At 38.2% G+C, this 9,142-nt stretch overlaps 1 protein-coding gene across 3 annotated transcripts in view; it reads right to left on the reverse strand.

Annotated features, from left to right (window-relative positions):
* The window catches only part of LOC106924911 (nuclear receptor coactivator 3-like), a 48,276-nt gene extending 41,419 nt beyond the window's left edge, over positions 1-6,857 (reverse strand). Inside the window, exon 1 of one of the 3 annotated variants that reach the window (XM_014998868.2) lies at positions 6,762-6,847. The gene's annotated coding sequence lies outside the window, so the exon portion shown is untranslated. Of the gene's footprint in view, positions 1-6,761 lie in introns of all 3 variants that reach the window. The other 2 variants (XM_088005401.1, XM_088005400.1) reach the window with 2 other exon arrangements.
* Between the last annotated feature and the right edge of the window lie 2,285 nt (positions 6,858-9,142).

Genomic DNA, 9,142 nt, shown 5'->3' on the forward strand with positions numbered 1-9,142 from the left:
AAGTATCATGATAAGAATAGTGATTTATGGTGATAATGCTACACACCATAATAAAATCCCTAACTTTTAAGCAGGTAACACACACACACACACACACACACTTTATCAAGCTCACATTTCTCCATTCAAATGTTTAAGTGGTCTAATGTAATATTTTAGTTTTAAATGTGTTTTTATTGACTGCAAGTAGAATATCATCATCATTTAATAGAAAGAAAAGCTTTCTGTTAACTCTTCTAAATAATGTGCTTCACTTAGTGAACTGCCTTCAGCAGTGGCAGTTTTTGATATGGGCAGTTGCCCAGGGTGACATCAGAAAGGGGCAGGTGATCCAAAAACTAAAAAATAAAATACGTTATCATTAATATTCCAATGAATATTTCTGTATATTACCTGCAAACAGAGTTTGAATATCTGGCAGTTAAAATTATATAAACCAACAAATACTGCAGTCAATTAGTCCTCTGCATTTGCAGTGACATTGAGATAGCTATACTTTTTACCCTCTTATTATTATTTTGAGTTCATACAATCCCTACTTTCCAATCTTTGGAAAGCATGAAACCCATCAACTGTCAATGAGTATGAATATTTGCATATTTGAATATTTTCTGACCTGACAGTGTGAGGACTGCATGTCTCAGTAATCTTTGATCCTCACTTAAAATCTAGCTACATTTGAGCAGAGTAAGAATTTATCTCCATCCAACATAGCATTTTTATGACGAGACTGTGCAGCATATGCTGATGGTTTAATGAGATACCAACTGTCAGAGTCCTAATGAAGAGTTTATATGACCATCCTTTTCCATTTAATTAAAACAACTGTACTCCCATTAGGAAGCAAAACTGGTGCCAGTTCTACTCTGCTGCAAAAGTTGACAGATGATTGATCGATGTTTTTTTGTTTTTCCTTCCAATAATACCGTGTTTCCCCAATAGTAAGACACCCCCGATTGTAAGACGTATCTGGGGTTTCAGGGGGGTCGGCTAATATAAGCCGTACCCCGAAAGTAAGACATATGTCTTACTTTTCGGGGAAACACCTCTCATCTAGCTGCGCGCCGCCTCCTGCCCACGTCCGCACCGCCCCCCCTCCATACGTCACCGCGTCTGCCGCCTCCCTCTGATCTTAATGAGCGCCGCCTCCTGCCCACTTCCGCGTTTTATGGTTAAAACAAAAAATTCGACAATTTTTTTCCAATATAAGACATACCCCGAAAGTAAGACATAGTGGGGCTTTTGGGGATAAAAAGAAAGTAAGACACTGTCTTACTTTCGGGGAAACACGGTAGCCCATTTCAGCATGACTTACGCTTATTTTATTAGTTTGAAACATTTAGGGCAAAGGTTTTCTTTATGGTGGACTTTAGGACAACAAGTGTACAGTTGAGGAAACTTTTTTTTTTGCGTAAAAAGTTAGGCGTTTGATTAAAAGTGTTTGGCTTACTATCAGAAGCAATGTCCTGATTCAACCAGTGTTTCAAAACTGATACTCAGCAAGTACGGGCAACATCTGAAGATTTTGAAAATGATGAAGGATAATTACTGAGCATAAAAACTGATGATTAGATTGAAATTGTTACTTTTGAAGTTTACAGTTTCTTCTGCTGTTGGTTTTAATGAGAGCTGAAATAAATTCTCCATTTCTGTTGGAAAAGATGACTGAACACAATATTATGTAGTCTTAAGAAGCAGAGTTGCACCACCTAATTTTAATGATGTAGTAAAGTATGATTTTTTATTTTTTTTTAACCGCAATATTTTTACTTGGAAGGCTCTTGCTGTGTTAAGGGTTAGATTTCCAGGCAATTAGACAATGTCACTTTTTTTAAAACACCATTACAATAAGTTCAAATACGTTAACCGTTTCATTTGGAAATATTTGGACTTTATGGCTCTGCTCATTAACGAGGAGCTCTTTAGCTCTCTAGTGACAAAGAAAAACAAACATTTTGCTGTTTTTGAGAAAATCTAAAACTTAACGATAAACAGTGAATTTACTTAAGACAGTTCTAAGCTAAATTTGACTCAGGCTGTGCTTCTTTCTTCTAACGAAAAGATAATTTCTTACATTTTACAGCATTCCTAATGTTTCCCTACGTCAGCGCTTCAAGGCGCTTCGTTTTATTTTTGTCACATTCCCCATGAACACCTCTAGGGAAAGAAAAACAAACCTTCAAATCCACATATTAAAAAAAGGAGCAGAGCATCCAACCCAGAGTAGGAAAAACCCTTTCCAATACATATGCAATACTGTAGAATTATTGGCTACAAGTTGCCACCAGAAATCTAGTGAAAGTAAAATGTTATGTCCTCTCCGTCTCTTCTGGTAAGCTAAAATATAAGTAGTAGTGAATAAAAATTTTGCACAAATATGTGGAAATGTTATATACATTTTTAAAAAGGAAAGAGCTGATGAAGTAGTGCTCATAGTTTAAAAAAAAAGTGTCACTGGGTTAAGTGTAAAAATGCACTTTTTTTTTACTTTTTCTCTTTTGGGAATCACACAGACTGAGAAGTCTTGATTAAATGTTACAAATTGAGTTAATAAACTCAACCTCGAACTCGTTCTAAGACTTAAAATAATAAAATCAGCTGCAAAAATTGAGCTTTTTGCAGCCAATTGCATTAATCCGTGTTCATAAATCAGGTGATGGAATGCTGATATCAGTGATTTGTACACATAAATAATTAAATATGGCCAGACTCTCAATAATATTTCAACTCAGTTTAGTTTGATTTAACTTCAGTGCGAAGAAAAAAAGTGTGTGTGGGTGTGTCTTTTTTATTAAATGTGTGAAATATCTGGTTTCAAGTGTAATCGATGCTTTCAGACGTTAATCAAAAGTTAGATTGCACTTTTACAAAACTGTGCAGTTTGAATATTATTTCCAAACCTTGAAAAACATTGAATGCAAATTCAAGCATTTTCAAGGATTTCAAGCACCTATATAAATAGAGGAATGGAGGATTAACCCTCCATTCCACAACATGGCACTGTAACCCGAACTGTGCTGGTTCTCTTTATCAAGCTAGTCTGAGCAACACAGTTTTATCCCAGTAAGTAGCATGATCCAGCTATAAGCCTGGCGGGCCACCAGGCTGTACTTGCTCCCCCCACCAGGCTAAGTGTTGTTTGTTTATTTTAAATAGGGTTCTTCATACACCAGTAGCAGCGACGATAAAAACAGATTAAGTCAGGTCTATAGTTGACGCATTGAACTGAGTGCAACCAATGTGTACCAACTGTACTGTCCCTGTACCTGCGCGCGGCCTCATGCTATTGTTTCCAAATTATGGTGCCTGCTCGTGCATTTAATACAAAAACACGGGGGAAAAAACTGCAGGGTGTCATCACAGGATAACTACACAACACACTACTGGGGGCATTTTTGTTCCAATATTGTTTCTTTAAGTCACTAAATACCTCTTCTAAACATAATTTACTGAAATAAACAGACCTTCAGAGAGCCATTTCTAAACCCAGTTACAGAAATACATTCAACGCAGTCATACATATATGGTAGGATATTAAACCGATTATCTCATTATAATGTAATACCGCTAACATTATGGTAATTGCATAATCAATCATGTGACATAAGATCGGGATCTGCCACCACAGAGAGGACCTCTCCCAGACCCATGAGAAAAAGTGATAAGTTAATGAATTATTGCAAACACGGGGGATGGCAGACAAAGAGCGAGAGCCACGGATCGCGGTCACTTCTGCACCCCATCTGCAGTCAAAGAATCCCCCCAAAAGATTGATTCATTGTTAACGCAGCCTGACACCCTGTGTGAGGAAGAAAGAAAGTGGTAGATAAAGGAACAGAGAATAGGGAACAGGGGGCTCCATTTGCCAAAGAGAAGGAGCAGAAGCAATTCACTGGACAGGTTCCCACAGTGGATATTCATTCCATTTCTAAAACGACATACCTTCGCTTGAGTAATGGTGTTTTGTGTGAGTCAAAGTAAAAAGACAGGTAAGCTCATTTGGCAGTTGAAGAATGCAATCAGTAGTCATGCTTTCTAGCTATTGAAGAACTGAACTATGTTCTAGAATCCAGAAAAAAAAAACACACACACACACACACACACACACACACACACACACACACACACACACACACACACACACATAACAAAAACATCAGGATCATTTAAGAGAGTCCTTCATGCGAAGAGGCATCAAGATGTAGGTGCCTGCAAGTATTGGCAGGGATGGCCCCAGGGCAGCGGGCCCAACAACACACCTAAACCACAGCCATTTCAGGGGAATGACTAACACACTACCTCATATGAGTACGCTCTCCAAGAATGCCCTCTTACAATTTCAGGGAGTAAGAACCCGAGACTGTACGAATCCCCGGCCGCTGTGCAACCTCCTTTAAAAAAGAAACAAAACTTGTAGACGTTTTGTTTCGCCTTTTTTAATCAACAATGAAACCAGGGTTCAATCGTGCGATGGGGCCGTTATAAGCACGGATTGCCTAATCTCGCCGCAGTAAACAGACAAATAACGGACGGATTTACCCGAGCGGACACTCTGAACAGGTCGGGTCGAGTTTGGCAGTCGTTTTCTGTTTTTTTGGAACTCCATGTGACATAACAGGTTCCCCAAATAAGTAAATAAGTATAAAGCCAATCACTGGATGGTACTGGCTGCAACGTCCTCTAGAAAAGCTGTTTTTTATTTAAAGTTGTGGGTTGGAGTTTTCACAATCCCTGCTGATGATGTAGACTAAATGCACTCAGAACTTAGCTTGTTCTCCATTTACTCCTTATTAGGGAAATAGCCAGGCCACAAACTCAAACTTTCGGTCTAACAATGGGACGTTAGAGTTAAAGGAATTAGAGTAGAATTTTATAAACCAACATCCTACTCTGGTCATATTGTCAATCAACTAATCTGATAAGTGAGCACAAGGTTCAAACAAAAATCTGCATCCATGTCAAAAGTACAAAAAAAAAAGAAGAAAAATTGAAGTGGGTTAGTAAGTTCTACACCAATACTCAGTGCAGACATCTATTTGCATATCTGCACTTTCTAAATGGATGTTTCATAGTTTATTTAATTAGCAATCTAGAATTCAGTCCAGCTAGGATTGTTGGTAATTGGGTTTTCATAGTTTTTAATAGTTGGATCATTTCATCATGGCTGCGTAATTGTCTTTAGATGAAATTCTTCTTGGCGGAGGTGCCCTTCACAATGCATAAAGATTAGTTTTAATTCTCTTACAAATCAAGCCATTTGTTCCGACATAAAACTATTCTGTAAAAGTAACAACACAACAAGCCTTGCAGCTTGTCAGTTTTATCTATCCCCTCAAAAGGAGACAGTTCTTTCATACTGGGGGCTGCAGTTTGAAGAATTTTTGATCAAGAAAACGTTCCAAGATGCCATTTATTTATTCTTTTCAACAACAACAACAACAACAACGGTATTTATTTGCTCAAGTTCAGGTGATATTTTGTTGCAATTGTTAGATCCGCTCCTCCACCATCCCCATGCCCTTTTATTTGATATTGCTGGTAGAAAAACTCCCACTGATAAAGTGAACACAAACATTATTCAAATCATGTACTTATTTACTTCACAATGTCAAACTTTTGGTTCAACACCATGCTTGATTCAGCTGAGAATGCTTAAAAAAATGACTTAATAGTTCTTTCCAAGTCTTAAGTTGTGAAATGATTTCATATAGAACAGCGTGCTTTTCTAGTCCGAGCGAAAACAACTGTGTGTGTGCGTGTGTGTTTGTGTGTTAAAAGAGTTAAAAATATTGGAATGAGTGAAGAAATGTGCATTGTTGTTGCCATTTCTTATTCTGAACATATTTTCCAAGATAACAAACTTGAACTTTTGGCTTAAAAAACAACAACAACAACAAAAACAACCATTAAAAGTCAAGGTGAATGTTTAATATTAATTTCAACCAGTGAACTTACATCATTGAACACTCACTGCTCAAAGGCAAAATTAAAAAAAAAAAGAACAACAAAAGATGAAATTTTGCCAATCTTTAAATTAGTATTCTGTTTCGGGTCTCGACCGTCCACACGTTTTAATAAAACATAAAGCACCCTTTTATTACACTAGGATCTCATATTTGAAAGTGCTGTAACACGATCTTGGTATGGCTTTAAAGACTCACAGCCCCTGTGGTGGGAGACAGATGATTTCTCCAGCAGCAGATGAACTACAACTGGTCCCTCTCAAAGCGGACCGACTTCCCAAAGCTATCCGGCTTCGTTGCGTTCAATGAATGGGGTCAACTCAACTGTAGAGTCTCAAAGAATGCAAACACGTAATAAACAACGGTCCGTAAGCCCTGAAAAACAGACTTTTCTGCCGGGCTGAGCAGGAGAAGGAAGACTACTGCACCCCAGCGAATCAAAGTCAATGTCTCGTAAAACTTTGTGGCTAGCGGAATATGGAAACGGCTATAAACGCGAAAACCAATAGGAATAACAAACTATTAACTGAAGTTCGATGTTTATTACTGTCATATTCACGGCGCCGGCCGTCTTGATATTATTACACGACTAAAATCCCACAACAAATTTACAGCGTTAAGGTGGCTCGTTTTAACACGGTAGCTTAAAAACCACAGCCTGCTCGGAAGCGAAGAAGCACCAACTGCTTCTGCAACAACAAAAAAATATCACGCTCAAACAACCTAGTGCCAGTTGTTCAATACTTGTTTGTGACCGAATCACAAACCACTTAGCAGGGGTTTAAAAAAAAAACTTACCGGCTTCGACGCTTTCATTGACTGCACCAGCTTCTTTAAAGCCTCTACAAACTCTCCGCCATCTTCGGCAATACTGTGTTTGTTTAAATGGGAAACACTCCCAGAGCGGAGGGAGCCAGCTTGTAGCAGAACGAAATGCCCTCTGGGTAATGTAGTTGTGTTCCATTTTGAACTGAATCAAACTGTTTGCCACTTTCTGTAAATGAACTACACGCACACTAGAACCCTTAGGTAACATGACCAGTAGTCACTGATATTATTTGGGGAGAGAGAGGCTTTAAATTTTATTTTTAGACGCAGAAGCACTTAATTTAATTGCTTATCTGCATAGTATTGCATTGTCCTGGGCTACACTTTCTTGTAAGACAATTGATTTATTTATTTAAAAATTCTTTCTTTAAAAGACTTGTTTTAAAATTTTTATAAGCACCCTCGTGTGCATTTGAAATTTATTGTGGTGGTAACACAAGTATTGCATAGCAACAGTATTCACACCCCTTTAACTGTGTTACTGAGATATGTACAGACTGCGTCTAAGTTGGCTCCTGCAATATGGCACCCAAAAGTAACCTGCATAAATTAATGAAGATGCATTCTGAGATGCTACAGGAACAGAACTATGAACATTTCATCTATTTTGTGGAATTTTGTAAGCATTCCTGGTTTTATCATATGTATATTAAATGATTTTTCACGCTGTTTTTTTTAGATAACCAAGACACTATGTTGTTTTGTTCTACTTATACAATTTAATGATAACAAACGAATTCAACTTGATAACAGATCTACAAAACCATCACTGTGAGTTTTACATCATGTCATCAAACAGAACATTCCATGGACCTTATCACAGAATTTTACTTTGGCAGATACCCTAAAGGTTGTAAATACACTATAACATAAAATGAAGATGCTTTTTGCATCTTCATGTGAAACAAATTCCTGCCGCAGCAAGCTATAAGGTTTGCCACATCATCATTGTGTAGGCTCACATTATATAAGTAACTTTCTCAGTGGTGATCTGTCAAGCAGGCCAATTTGCAACTGGTGTGGAGGGAGTGAAGGCCAAGTTTGGCCTGAGAGCAACAGGACAAGTGTGAGGTTAAAGGGCGTCGGAGACTAGGGGGGTTGAATAGATGAATGTTCTTTACTTGCTCTTTGCAGAGAGGAGAAAATGCTATCTGCTGTTTCACTATGAAAACAGAGGTGAAGTGTGCTACATCACAAACATACAATGATGAAATGTGCTAATCACCACCAAAATGGAAGTAAAACAAAAATATTAAAATAGACATTCGTTCAGTTTTGTCACGGTTGTCCACAAAAGCACTTGTGATTCACAAGTTAATAAAATAACCAAAAAGAAAAGACTGAACTTTTTGTTTGCATGTTGTAGGTTTGTCTGGGAAGAGAGATTCAGGCACATTCCATAGAGTCCCATGGAGTGTTTTTGTGTCCCTTCCCCCACTAAACATGCTAACCTACAGCCCCCCCTCTACCCCTTCAGTAAGTGTGAGACACTTTATCCCATTCTCCCTCCCTACTTGCCCTCTCTCCACTTTAAAAGGACAGGAGATAACAGTTTGAAAGGACAGGAGATAGCCCCATAACCATCAATGTATTCAGACTGGTTTACCTGCAAACAGCCAACAGCAAGGCTTTCTTTGCACTAACCAATCAGCCCCCATCACTCTTTTCAGACTTTATGCTGTGAACCTCAAAAGTGTTTTTAATCTATCTTTAATTCAAATTCATTACATTTTTAGATTAAATTATTCTAATTTTTTTGTTTGCTATATATGTAGAATGCATCGTTGTGTGTCAGGCTCAGCATGTACCATTAGGTAAACAAAAACAGCAGATTAATTAGTCAAATTGATATAATTCAGCACAAAATGATTAATTTTGAAATGACTGGTGTGATTGGCCGAACACATTTATGGTTTGAGGGCATACAGACTTCAAAAGGAAGGAAGAAAGAACAAGAGGGGAGAAAAGTTATAGTAAAACTAAATCTGATCAACTTTACCCTCACATGAAGATTATCCGCACTTTAACTAAACTTAAAGTGTCGCGTCCTCTTGGCTGAGCTCTCGTCAGAGTAAGAGACTGTAGCTTGGGCGCCATCTTGGGGAATGCTAGGCTCATCACCAGTCGGACTACAATTGGAGACTCGTTTTGAGCTTACTGGCACAGACTGGACACCAAACGGTACTGTGGGAAATGATGAGTATGCTACAAGTGTAGGTTTGTCTGGGGTGTAACTGTAGTGGGAATATGTTCTCAGTTTTTCTCGTCAAAATGTAGACAAAGCATTTTCGGGAGGTTGTTTGTTGTTTCTCGGGAGGCTCATGTTGCTCTTCTCCTGACTGGCATAACGG

The sequence above is a fragment of the Poecilia mexicana genome, unplaced genomic scaffold, assembly GCF_051168715.1.
Source record: "Poecilia mexicana isolate PSO_F unplaced genomic scaffold, ASM5116871v1 scaffold_5, whole genome shotgun sequence".
NCBI classification, from domain to species: Eukaryota; Metazoa; Chordata; class Actinopteri; order Cyprinodontiformes; family Poeciliidae; genus Poecilia; species Poecilia mexicana.